Source organism: Rhipicephalus microplus, chromosome 2 (genome assembly GCF_043290135.1).
Source record: "Rhipicephalus microplus isolate Deutch F79 chromosome 2, USDA_Rmic, whole genome shotgun sequence".
NCBI lineage: Eukaryota > Metazoa > Arthropoda > Arachnida > Ixodida > Ixodidae > Rhipicephalus > Rhipicephalus microplus.
This window is the reverse complement of record NC_134701.1, coordinates 229,874,155-229,888,492: the sequence shown is the minus strand read 5'-3', so window position 1 is coordinate 229,888,492 and position 14,338 is coordinate 229,874,155. Positions and strand designations below refer to the sequence as shown.

The window sequence follows — 14,338 nt, the reverse complement described above, 5'->3', positions numbered from 1 at the left end:
AACATCAACATCATTGTGAGCTTATAGTCGCGCGTGGGCCTATGGCGATATGACAAGAGCGAGTTGAATGGCTGGCGTTCAGGTAACACGCATTACGCCCAAGGGCTTTGGTTCTGAGTTTAGGTACTCCTATAAAAACTAAAAAAAGCAATGATTGAAAACGCTTCGTCACTAGACTCATATGATTGTACGTGAGACACAAATTCTTCACCACTAATATTTCTTTCAGGGAAGGGGGCTGGATTATTTGCCTTAATGACTTCGATTACTAAGCTTTCTCACACTACATTCAGCAAAGGCGATATTATACGCCTCGTTTTTTCAACCAGGCACAAGACTGTTTCGAAAACGAAGTAGCATGCTAAGGCGTTTTAGGTATACGATGTATCCTATCGCAATCGAGGCTTACTTGCTTGTGTACAGCGTTGAGCAAACGGGAATATGGCACGCCTTTTTCAACGTAAAGATGCGTTATCGTTTAGTATATCCGTGAAAAGCGTAGCATGGTGTACTATTTTTTCAGTTTACGAATATTGTGCATGACGCAAGTTGAGAGTGCGCTACGCGTCCAGATTATAAGGCACTGAAATAAAAATACAGCACTCATTTAACACATGAAACCACAATCTACGCACGCTTACTCAATTATCTTACGGCGGCTGACGACTCGCTGTCATACTAAAAAAATATAATAAGAACCGAGATTATTGCAGCTGCTGTCGGTATTCGCATGCAAATTGCCAATATTGTTCAAGTTATTATTACACTCTTATATTAATCCACTGCCTTTATTTTTCTAACACCGCCGCCATTAGCATTCAGCCATGCGCTCAATTACTTTGTGTTTTTTTTTTGTTCGTTTGTTTTGCATTCTCTTTACATCCCATTTTCGATTTGCATTCTGCACGGCCGAAAAGTGCACTCCTTGTTCACGAGTGCTCTTGTATTTTCTACGTATTTGCAATTTTATAAAAACGAGCTGCGCTTCCTTGTAGCAATAATTCACTACCCCCGTCTCCTCCCTTCCACGAGATTCTTCTTTCTGCTGCCATCTATATCTAGCCACGTAAAAGCCGACGCCGTTTCCATTTCAATACACGTATTATCGAGCAGGATAATCAGCTGCTCGAGGAAAAACCTAGCGTTGTTTACAAGCCGAATGGGAAAAAGCCCGTGCATGAGAAAATGCGTGCACGCCACTCCCAGCCAACGGCGAACTCTTCTCGCTGCCGAGACGACAGGGCAGGCTTGCGCGAGTTCAACTTCCCAGCAGTGGGTCATCGACCAGCAGCGGAGCGATTCCTGAAAGCATCGCCCCGGGGACCCTTCCGAAAGGACGCGCACGCCTACGAGCGAGGTCGCGGCGGCATTGGACAGCTGCCCTTCACAGAGGGCTTCTTTTTCGTCGAGCGAGGGTCAAAGAGACGCCAGGGCAGCGAAGGAGCTCTAAAGGACCGGGCACGGCACGGGATCTCGGGGAATGCCACGGCAACACGGCGTCGTCGACTGACCTCAGCAGGGGGTACGCGAGCCGAGACGACGACGAAGAAGGTGGGCGAGCAAGAAAGGAACGAGCGCGAGTTTTCTCTTCGCGGTTCGCCGGTGAAAAGCGACATCGCCGACGCGCCGCCGGCGTTACGTTGCCCTTCCCTGCGGCGCGCAAACGTAAAGTAGCCGGTTGAAGGCGCTATAAAAAGCACGCTCCACTGTTAGCCGGGCGGCGCGGTTGCCCGTGACGTTAACAGCGTCGGACGCCGCGGGGGCGTCGTCTCGCGTGACCGATGCCGTCCCACGCGTCTGCTTGCGTGTGAGCGCGCTTGTCTGTGTGTGCGTGTGGGGTGATGCGGCGGCGCACGCTGACTCAGCCACGGCGACCAAAAGAAGAGCTCGACCGAGCGGCGCGTCGTTTTTTTTTTTTTTCTTTTTTCAAGTTGGGCGCTGCATAGAAACCATCTGGACTTTCCGCGGAGTAGCCGGGGCGAATCGCGTTGAGGTGCGAAATGAGGACACACCGGCTCTCCCGCCTGTTTACCGGCGCGATTCAGGTAGATCGGTGTCTAGTTAGGTTGGGTTTAAATTGGCGCAAAAGCTACTTGGCTTCGCAGAGAAAAAAAAACAAAAGAAACTATATACTATAGGAGTCAATGATAAAACACCAATACGTTCCTGCGATGCGTTGAAACTAAATATATAGAGCTCAATAAATGAATGCTTAATGGTATAGGACCACTATTTACGAACTATTTTTACGGAAGCTCCTCGTTTCTCATAGATAGAACACTTCATGCTTAATAGGCAGGCTATACAGAAAACTTTTTATATGTGTAGCACGAACCAATCTTTTGAAACGATCGCGTTTGTTTTAACGGGTTGAACTCCTGCAAGGGTTTAAAGCGAGACACGTCAAGGTGATCGTGATCGAATTAATCACTAAAAAGATAAAAATAGGAAATTTAGTAGACCAGAGTAAAATGACAGCACATTCAAATCTATCAATTTTTTTCTTATTGGAGTAAGCAACTCTCTAGACAGTTGCAACAGTTTCATCGTTTGAAATAATAGCTCAATGAAGCAAAGGTGGCTCTACCACTCTACTGCGTCATCTGCAGGCGTAGAAACGTTAAACACGAAGTACGTTGTTTACTTTATATTTTGTCAATATCGTCATTGCGGTCACCACGTTCACTGAGCTAAAATTTTAAAGAACTGCTCACAATATGACTTATACAGTCGCACACCTAAGGCGATCACCAAACCAATATGTAAACGAAAAAAACGTCGTGCACGTGGACGAGTATAAATAATTTGAACTATACGCTGAGCGGCCAGTACGTTGTTTTGAAACCGTCAACCGGATTTCACGGCTTTCCCGTAATGTGTGAAACCTGACGATCACCCCACATCTTCCTTATCTCTCTATCTCTTCATCTTTATCCCCAGTGTATGGTAGCATACAGGTCGTTCAAGACTGGTTAACATCCCTGCCTTTCCTTTCCCTCTTGTTCTTCTCTAGCCTAAGGGCATGCATGTGCCATCTAGCGAAACCCTACACCACCTTCAGGTTGCCGCTGCCGTCACTGCAATCTGAGCTCTGCCAAAGAACAGTGTTGGCTAGCTTGCAAAATGGTATTCGGAGCCACTGATTTCGTATGCATCCACGCCAAGAAAAACACAAAAAAGCCACGAACGTTGAGACACTCCTCATATTTCTATCTTCTCTGCGAATGTTCCTCAATCGTCATTGGGCGGATTCTCGTCGTGCAAGTCTTCGTCGACAGGACTAGCGAGTACCGAGCGAGCTAACCGTCATTATGTAGTTAAGAGTGCACCGGCGAAGTCGACGAGTGCAGGGCTTGTGAAACGAATAAAGAATAAATATTAGAGCCGCGAAAGGAATGCGCCGCGAAGACGTCACACAAGTGCAAAGAGGGCGAGACATATCCGCAGGCTGCCAAGTTGCGTTGCTGCTCCGAGAGAGCCGGTAAACATCCGTACAGCTTATGCCGCCGCCGCCTGCATGCCTCACCTTTGCCTTTGGCTTCAAAGAACGTTCTTCGAAAGCACTGGTTGCTTTCTTTCTTTCTTTCTTTCTTTCTTTCTTTCTTTCTTTCTTTCTTTCTCTCTTTCTTTCTTTCCCTAGATCCGTCACTTCCGTACATGTCCAATGCAAACGACGTGCCCATTAGTTCGGTGCAGAAGCATGCCTTTTTTTTCTTTCTTTCTTTCGTTAGCGCACAACTTGCTGCCCTGCGGCGGTTCCGCAGTTAACGTTACGGAGATCGCGTCGAAATGTAGTTACTGCTCGAAATACGCATGCACGCAGATAAATAAAATGTAAGAAACAGTATCGAGTGTGGCTTACATTCCACGTCGATTAACGCGGAGGAAGAAAGAAAAAAAAGAGACCTAAAATTTATGAATAAGAACATCGACGTCAGTGTGTTTTGAATTGGAGGGTCGGGGACCATAAACTTTCCCGCAGATTCTTTGCAGAGTTGTGGCAGCTCTCTCATCACGTGCGGAATATGAGTTTCGATCGGCGCGTTCAATTATCGTCTTGGAACGAAGAACGAGAAATATACACGAAATAAGTAACGCAAAACGACTTGAAAGTGACAAACACGGCAAGACTTTTTTTATTGCAAGCCCTAATTGAATTCATAGCCGGTTCAGAATACTTTTGCGAAAAAACAAGAAGAAAAAAAATGCCGGAGAGTACAGAATGCTGGACTGAAACAAATCTAGAGAAAATGCGTGCCGAATTGGTGCATATTTACGTGGTTGGTGCCACGTGCATAAACAGATTAGCAATAAAACAAATATCACTAATGAATCTATCAGTGCCGTTAACAGAAAGCAGATTCCAAGCTACTGGTACTGCGCTCAGCGTTTCCCGTTCAAAGCAACAAAATCCCCATGCGAATGGTTTACGCGTTCAGTGCCGTGTGCAGTGTGTGTACCTCTATATTGCACTCTTCTAGATAGCAAGCATGGTCAGTTGCGTTTTGTGTAAAAACTCGTTGTATGTAATTTCTGTTCTATCTGTTTTGCTGTGGAGAGGTTGAGGCCCATACTACCTCGGCTACTTCATATCAATAAGTTCTGCTGCGAAATAAAATGAATGTTATCCAAAATGAATAATCAGCAAAAAAAGAAACTATACCAGTGCACTGAGGCCACTTGAAGTAACATGTTGATTGATGTACAGTTTGCTTGCCACAATTCACACTGTCTTAAAACGTTCACACGCACACCTTTCTATTTCTACTCACACTGTATGCACCAAGCATCATTCCTTATATGTCAACCCCTAGCTCTATATCACAAGCGCTTATCCGGTCCGGTCTCCACTAAGAAGTCTGTCAGGAAGATATTCGCCTTTTTCTGAAGATACATCTCGGCCCGTGGTCCAAGTAATTTCTTCAATGTGAGGGGCCGTCTGTCCAAACTTGCTAGTTTCTTCCCAGTGGCAGAATTCTGTCTATGCACGGCTTCTTCCTGCACGGCTTCTTCTGCTGTACCAGAATCCGAAGGACTCTGGCTGTACTCTTTGTTGTGTTAACCAGATTTTGTTAAAATAGCGTACAAATGGTTAGATGTGCATAATATTGCAGCGTAATGTGTGGAATTATTTACGCGAGATCTTGGGATATTTTATTGCGCCCTTCTTTCCCACCCTTTTTTCCCCTCGGGCATTACGTTTCATTTTCTAAATGGTTTTCATCGCAAAATTGACGAAATCGCTTCATTACGTTTCATTTTCTAATTGCTTTTCATCGCAAAATTGACGAAATCGCTTCATCATTCACTGGGGTTAGGCACAGGATAAATACTAAAACGAATGGGCCAAGTGCCCCTACGTACCAGCTGTCTTTTTTATATATAGGGTTGTCTTATAATGACAGAATAAAAACAAGGAGATAAATAGACGACTCAAATCATTGGCGTTCCCGTAGCCATCCAACAATCAAGTAATTACTGCCTCAAAAAAAAAACGCCCGTCTGCCAACGAATAAGCGTCCGCTAAACGCGTTCGCGACCATGGACGACCGAATAATCAGTGCTGAGGTGCAGGAAATTGAAAGGACGCGGCGGAAACTGCGAACAACGAGAAAGGAAACGCAGCTGGCGCAATTTTCGGTTCACCATTGCCACTGCTGCGCGTCGTCGCTGCGCAGCATTCGCGTGAGCGTTCAGAAAATGCGGCACCCACACACTGCATTCATTGGCTGCTCTACGAGCGCGAGCGGCGGCGATGATGATGTCAGGGACGCCGACTGCACGATCAGGCGTCGGAAGCGAGTGTCGGAACGTTTCGCGCGCTGTTCGCTGCGTCCTGCCTTGGCTCACATGTGGAACGTTCTTTCTTTCTTTCTTTCTTTCTTTCTTTCTTTCTTTCTTTCTTTCTTTCTTTCTTTCTTTCTTTCTTTCTTTCTTTCTTTCTTTCTTTCTTTCTTTCTTTCCCTTTGGCAGTGCGGAAACTATTGGCCAGGTACACGGATGCGAGACCAATTATTGGGTAACGCGCCACAGGGACAATTGAAGGACGGGCGAGGTAATTGAGATGCGCGCCGCGTTGTTTTCGCACACGCGTGCACCCACGTTGCGGTTTGGGACGAAATCGGATGCTCGACGAAGGGAGGATGCAGGCTGCGACGGAAACGAGACGCGCCCTTCAGTTGCTGTTTATTATTTTTTTTCGACACTCTGTTGCCCTGTATCTGAGATGAGGTGACAGACATGTCGCGAATACATCCGCAACGCGCACAAACACGCTCGAATACACGCAGCTGGGTTGTCAGTATGTGTATAAAGTCACAGGCGTAGTCTTCGATCGTAACCGGGAAATAGATTTATTATAGATATAGGATCTCAAAGCAAGCGTCGCGCGAAAAAATTCAATGACTCGTAGAGACAGAGCACGGTGTAAGATACAAACTATTAAGTATCTTACACTGTGAGACAGACGCAGAGGTTGCACGCATAAAAAATGTTTTTGACGCTTTCCGGAAGGCTAAACGGTAGGGAACGAAATCGATGACTGACGCAAAGCGACAGTTTTTGGTACTGTTCCTGAGGGTGTTGGCTGATGACATGAGAAGAATAGCTTGAGAAGCATGTTTGGTTTGGGTCGATGATTATATTTAACTTGGGCGGTAACCTCGATAATGGACCACATGAAATGCAGGAGAGAAAACAACGCACACACGAAACGAATTGAAAGAGAACACGGCTATGTGCGTTTCGTGCTTGTAGCTTGTCTTTCTTGGCGCTACAGTTACGATGCTCTTGAGCAGTTAAACAAGCGATCGCTTACGCGATACGACAAAAAAGCCATGTTGCGTCGCCGTTGGCACTGCGAAATGATGTCACTTTATCTGACTCTCATCTTCTGAAACGCCGCGGAGAATGCAAAGCCGTGCCTCTATTGTGGCTTTCGGGACAACCCCACGATCGCTGGTCGCTTTTTTGCTTATCCCTTTCACCCGTCACCGGACACTATAGCGTCCGTTAATCCTCATACAAGATCTCCCCCACCTATCTGCATTCACCCAACGTCCGAATCCCACACGCAATGACCACACCACGGCGTCGCCCTCATAAGACACGCAAGAAAGCACCGCTCCATTTGTCACCTGCGTACAGAGCAATCGAGGCTAATCGTTGCAACAACGCGCCGACGCCCCGGCGCATAATGCGTGCAGACACGCGGTTTGCCTGCAGACCACGTGACCTCGATCGACAACAGACAGACGGCACTTCTGACAAAAGTCGTGCGCTAGTACGCGCCCAATGTCGGGCGCCAACGATGAGACTTGGGCAGCACCAGCGGGGAGTGCCAGCGCCGAGTGGCCCGAAGAGGTGCTCCGAACGCCGTAAGGTCGTATCGGTGGGCAGTCTCTCATCACAGTAACACAAGTAGACCTAAGAGCAGGACCAGCATGCATGCCGCTTTTGTACGACGTTCTACCTCTATGTTTTTCTGTCCCGATGCTCGAGTTTTGTGTACAGGGTTACCCCTGCGGCGCTTCTGATCTGGGAAAGCCGGCCGTGCCACGTTGTTCCCGAGAGAACAACGCTGCTCAGTTGTACCAATGGTTGTGGCCGCTGCTCGCGCGTAACCGCGCCCCTACTCATCACGTCCTTCCTCCTGTCCGTCTTCTCTTTTCGCCGCGAATGGTAGAACGAGAGAAGGAAGAAGATATGAAAATAAGACAAACTATAGGAACAACGCCGGTCCAGTTCTCTCACGTCGATGAGTACACAAACAACTCTACTCGGCGGCGCGAATGAAAGGCTGCCCGCGAGATAACGGGTTGCCCGTCCTTGCTGCTCGAACGAGGAAAAACCGAAGGCTTGTACGTTCGTGGGAAAACGGCAATACGGGTCTGTTGTGGCCACGGACGTGCTGCCACCGCGGGCGTTGGCACAAACAAGACGTGGGGGGGTGACGTGCTGGCTGAACGTTGCGTGTGCTTGTGCGCATGCGTGTGTGCTGTATGTGCAGATATTACGTACGGCCGGAATAATATCGTCGCGCACTGGCACGCACTGTGATTGTAAGATTTTGTCCCTTGCCTGTGCGGCTATAGACATCGTATAAGCAGCAATACCTGCTAGATCCTATATAGATATCGTGACCACCGCGCGACTATAGTCACCACAGGCACGAATTGTCGTATCAAGACTCACGAAGACGTTATGAAAATATAGACAAAGAAAGGCCCCCCTACAAACATGTTTCGTACCACGTTTTGGTTCGCGCTTCCACTGCTGCACTCGATTCACGACGCTCGCCACAGCGTTATGTTATGCGCTGTAGCATTCAGTGTGGTATCATTTTACACGCGCGGCACGCGTCCACGTGAAATGACTGGTTCTGTGAAGGACGTCGCGTAGACTTTATGGCCAGGAAGGTCGCTAACCTAAGATAAAGCGGAACGCATTGTAGTACGAGCACGTCTGTTGAATGCGGGAATGTCAGAACATCAAAGAGCGGAGGTGCGTTCCTTCGCTGCGCTAACCTATATAAGAACCACTGTTAAACACACGCACACACAAACATTGCCCTCATAGCGACGCGGCCTCTTGCATAATAATAACGAAGTTCGCCATTATTATTCTTCTCAGGCAAAGCTTGCCGAGCATTGCAGAGCAATAGGATCCCTGTTATACTTCAATAGAAAGAGATTCCTTTCTTTGTGACTATATAATGAACCCGCCACTGTGCTCTAGCGGTTATGGTACTGCTGACCCGCATGCCGCGGGATCGAATACCGTCCTCTCTGACCGCACGCTTGCTGCAGGCCAGCAAGCGTAGATTAAGGTGGGAATTAAAACAATCACAGCGTATACCCACGGAGTAAATGATGATGAGTGGGGCGAAGCGTCCGCCAGCCCGTCCGTGCGACCATCCGTGCGTCCATCTGTCCGTCCGACGTGCGTCCGTCCATCCATCCTTCTGTCTGTCTGTTCGTTTGTCCATCCGACCGTACGTCCGCGCGTCTATCCATCCTTCCGTCCGTCTGCTAGTCTGTCTGTCCGTCCATCCGTTTGTGCGTCCATCTAGTGAACACTCCAAGTACCGCCCTTTCCCATCTCGCGTCCCCTGTGGCATCCCCTGTGCGCACGCACACACACACACACACACACGCACACACACACGCACACACACACACACGCACACACAAACTTCATTCTTCATTCTACAAGGTTTTGCAGACAACGACGTCGCCATCTAGTGAACACTGCAAGAACTAAACTAGAGGTGGCTACATACAGGGGACGGTACCGCCATCTAGTGAACACTGCAAGAACTAAACTAGAGGTGGCTACATACAGGCTACAGGGGACGCACAGCCCACGCCCAAAGGACGCACAAGCCCGACGTAAAGAACGACTAAGAAAGGTAATGACCACCGGCGGGGACAATTCATTGTAGCGAGACAGCCACCGTGTTTCAAGGGGCATCGCGTGTGTAGAATACAGCGGTGACGGCAGTGCATCGACCTGAGTGAGCCCTTGAGTGACCGAACCCATCCGCCGCCGACTCGTTCGGTATATACTGTATGCGATCTTCGTACGGTGGCTTCTCCACGTTTCGTCCAAGAAGGGGGTGGAAAATGAAAGAAAGGGGGAGGGGTTCGCGCACGTCCTGCCCGATCAGCGCGACCGGGCGCACGCCTGGAAGCGAATCGATAAGGGCTCGGAAGGCCGGCTTCCGTCGTGGACCTCCGAGACTCACAAGTGAATGCACGGCGGCAACAATTAGGGAAACGCGACTCCGGGGTAATCACCGCAGTGCATCGCATCGATCAGTCGCGGTGTGGAGGCTCTGCGTGCACAAAAAGCGAAGACGCCGAGACACGCTTTTATCGAGTCGGGAGAGAATTTTCAGCGTTGTTACGTGACCGAAAGTCGCGTAGTGTCATTTAGAGCGTGTGCGAGAGCTCGCGCGACTTCGTGTTACGTGGGAGACTTAATTCCACGAACGGACATGCATCTTGTGTTCTTCTACGTGTCGATACGCCAGTGGACTTAGTGAAGATACGGTATTTTTCGTGGCTGGACCGATCCACACGAACTATCCCTACTTGTAATTTTTATGCCACAATTTTTATGAATTATTTAACAGTGAAAATGAGTAGCCGGTGCTATTTAAATGCACTAACATCTTCTAAACAACACGTAATTTTTTTTTAATTTGAATGAAATGCAGTTTCTGCTCATTCACCCAATGGCAGGAAGACTCCTCAGTGTCTGTTCTTGTCTCTATGTATGTAATTTTTGTTGGTAATATTTAAGTGCGATCCTTTAAGCGTCGTGGATAATGGAGTTGTTTATAAACAACGTAGCGATTAGTGATGACGGCATCCCAAGGAAGAGCACGGTTGGTGAGACATCACGCTGACCTTCGCATGTCTTTTACACGCTACATGTGCGCATAAAGGTCAGCCGTGGAAAACGAATAAGTGTTGTGCCATTTAAAAAAAAAACATAATAGACGTGTACAATGGCTCACCTTTAGGTGGCGTTTGGTTATAACATATATAGAAGTCAAATGCAAGACACGGACGAAGAACTGCGACGTCTCAGAGGAGAATATGGCAACGGTGAGTTTCGACTTAGACGCATCGCTTGCTCTGGGCGTATGTGGAGAGTATGTTTAACGAAATTTGTTGCGCGTGTTCTGTGTGTCAGCGTTTCCCTGTGCCCTTAGTTAGGTCCTCGCTATTCGGTGCTTACAGGATAGCATATGTTGTAAAAAAAAAAAAGAAAAATGAGTGGTGACGCATTGTCTCGAGCATTCCTTCAGTCTCCATTGTCGACATTTGAAGAACAATGCTGATTCCTCTGATCGTGTACGCTGAACTATACCACTGTGTTTAGTGTCCGGGTGAATGATGCGAAACTGTTGTACTATACGTAGAGTGAAGTTATTACAGTGATATCCCACATTCAGTACTTGTGGAATATCCTGTAGTGCAATATCGATGCGAGAGGCATAGATGATGATGATGTTGATGCGCTGTTGTGAAGTAGTGTGGGCAGCCTTAATTTGCCGAAATTCCTATCAGAAAATTTGTAAAACCATTGAGGGCTCCAGTGACTGATGCGCCAAGGCCCAAGAACTATTAAATAGTGAGTATAAATGCTACAATGTTTCGATTACGTTTCATTTAAGAATGACACACTCGGCTGTGTGCAGTACGGTAGCCAGTCAGCGTTCGTTGAGTTCACCGGGGCCTCCATCTGTGCTTGTGTACATAGTAAGTTGTCGAGGAGGAAAGGTCGAACTCCTAACCTCCCGCAAAAGTGCACCTATGAATCTCAGCTTGTTTTTAAAACCCGCATCCATACTCATTAGTTGCGAGTAATAGTAGTTGCAATAAGTAGCGATAATTACGCGAGCTACATACATATTTTAGCATTCCATAAATCTCAAAAAAATGCGTGGTTAACTCAGTGGCACACCTTTATATTACTGGCGCAGCGATTATTTTTAGCTGGCAAAGAACAGAAGCGGTTCTCCTGAACTTGGTTGGCGGAAGTGTGATTTGAATAAGCAAGGAAATCGACACGAAGTGACGTGTAACTGACACGCACCACATATTTATTGCGTCAGTGCTGTGCTCATTTAGCGTGTCCACTTACGGGCAACGCACATCTTGCGTCTGTACTGTACAACTACTCGCCCAAGTTTTCCATTGTACGAACTCATTCTATAAATCGCAATCTCTTTTTTTTGGGGGGGTATGATTTCTACCAACACACAAAACAACAAATACGACAGACATCTGGGTGAGTTGTCTACAGTTCCGAATTCTTCGAAAATGAATACTCAAGCCGTGAAATAAGCATGAAATATAACATTTAATTCAAGGCGATGCGGACAATCATAGGTTACAATGACTACCAGCAGAGCGTTCCATGTGAAATTCCAGCATCTGATGCAACGATCCTTAGCTTCGTAGGGATTTCGGTTGGCACCTCTGCTCGTTAAGGTGCGGATTACAATTACGCGATGCGAAATTACGCCGCACAATACAAACAGGATAAAAAAGAACAAACTCCTAGTTAACCTCGTTGACTCAATCTAATACCTTCGCTATTGTTTACTAGTTTCACGAAGTAACGATTGAACTTATGCAGTGCACATTTTTTATCGTTCTCGCTGTTAACATATGAGAACTATGTAAATTGCTTAAGCACTGATTGAGCGCTTCCGGAGTTATCATTGGCTGATATTGCAACTGTATGGTCTGACATAGCACACCACTATAGCGCATGTTGCTTGAAACCGACCAAACCAAGCGGTGCTCTTCACTGGTCTTTCCTGCTCGGCTAGCAAGCTTAAGGAGATGTCCCATCCAACCAAAAAATTTATTCTCACCTTGCTACGAAGGTCAATGCCTCTGTCACCTCACTTGGAAGACTTGGGGAGTCGGTTCTCGAACGATGTTACGTTCGTTCCGACGCTGTTTAGCTGTCGAATATCGGCTCGAAGTGTCTCGATATCAAATCCCAAGTCAGTGGGCTTCGCCGACCATGGGGTTCCGTCGGCGTCGTCGGTCTCCTCCAGGGAGCTCAAGAGCCACGGAACGCAATTTCTAGAACGTCGGTAGAAGGACGGTCAGGGCCGCACCACGGTCACGTCAAAACACCTGGAGCAGAATCATCCACAGCGGATAGCACACACCTTCAGCGCTGAAGGCCTTCCGGACGAGGCGCGGCGAAGGGCAAGCCCCCCTCCGAAAACAGTGCACGAAGCGGGATTCACGCACTTCGCGTAGCTTCACAAACGCCACCGGACAGTAGCTGTCCGCTTCACAAAGTGTGACGCGATGGTGTCTGACGCTAACAGCGGCAGGAACCAGGCGCTCGTGGTTCGTGCACTTCACACGGCAAAGGAAGCCAGAGCAAAACCGCCGACCCGTCGACCAACCGTCCGAGGCAGGCGAACTCGGCTTCGCCAATGGAGGAGGTACGCGGGCTGCAGCAGGCGAGATGCCAGCCGGGAAGCTGGGCTTTCCCTCTTTGACTCTCCGAGAGAGGAGCTCACCGAGCGGCGGCGCGCGCTTGTGGAGAGGAGGAACGCAGTAGAGAGGAGAAGGCTCAACAAAGCCACGTGACCCTGAGGAGCAGGGTGGTCGGACGTAGCGTACTCCTTTCGCCAAGTGCGGCGGGCAGCGATGCGTCTCCTGAGAGGCGCTGACCCCGCAGGGACGCGGCGCCGTGCGAAAAAGCCAGCGTACCGGCTGCTAATGTGATTTCGAAGGCCCACTCGGTTCTTCATTTTGCGCTGGCGAAGATGGGTTAAGGAATAAGATACACGTGTTTCTGAAACTACAAAGAAGAAGGCTTCGTTTGTTGAACTTCTTGCTGGCAGTCGACACCCTGACTTATCAATTCAGCTCCTCGTGCATGTCTATAATGCGTGCAGGTAACAACTCTGCATATAACAATAATTGATTTGTCGAAACGAAAAACCATGAGGTGGCATCACTCACATTGAGAAACTTGTGTCTAATAATTCTTCTAAAGTTTTTATTTGAGAGGACCTCAGTGGTGATTATTATGTAATACAAGAAACCGCTAGAACAGTATAGAATATGGAGCACTCAACATGAGTTTTCAACAGTCACCATGTAAATGCAAGACGTAAATGCAGCGACTAAAGCTACGTGTGCCCTAGAACTCAGCTACATGTATATAATGCGCGAACAATTGATATTAAGCATACGACAGTGGCAATGTACTATGGAGAGTGGTTCGAATAAGTAGCCGTTCCGCAAAACAAGTACTGACAACAGAATTAAGTAATCGGGATGTCTATTGCTCTGTAACTTCTGTGCAAGACCGTCTCTAGTAGAGCCTTATTTATTGAGAGAAAGGGGGTATTTTGACGCTCATTACAAGGCACGGGTATACAAATTTCAAAACCGCGAAATCATATAGCTATGGCTACATGCAAAACAACAGGGTCTCCTTGTCATCCCACACACTGCGATTTATGCGAGGCGAGGGCCTAGGTGTTACTATGAATAGTGAACCAGATCACAGATATACGAAGAACATTAAGGAGGTGAAATTGTCGAATGCGCTGCAGGATCTAGGCAACGAATATCCTCGCAATCAATATAAAAGCAGGGCCTCACAAATCTAAGGCCAAGCACCTCTGAGTTGTACACTGGGAGAAGCTCGGACAAATTCGCAGAGTGAAAGATAAGACTATCGCTGGAACCTGCTGGAACCCCGACATTTATTCTTTCAATTCGTCGGGTCAACGCTGCCGATATATCATTTTTCGTAACGCTCACGCGTGAAAATTGCGCAT

At 47.7% G+C, this 14,338-nt stretch overlaps 1 protein-coding gene across 1 annotated transcript in view; it reads right to left on the bottom strand.

Annotated features, from left to right (window-relative positions):
* The window catches only part of LOC119170309 (uncharacterized), a 303,502-nt gene extending 290,459 nt beyond the window's left edge, over positions 1-13,043 (bottom strand). The window contains exon 1 of the mRNA XM_037421441.2: positions 12,395-13,043. The gene's annotated coding sequence lies outside the window, so the exon portion shown is untranslated. The remainder of the gene's footprint in view (positions 1-12,394) is intronic.
* Between the last annotated feature and the right edge of the window lie 1,295 nt (positions 13,044-14,338).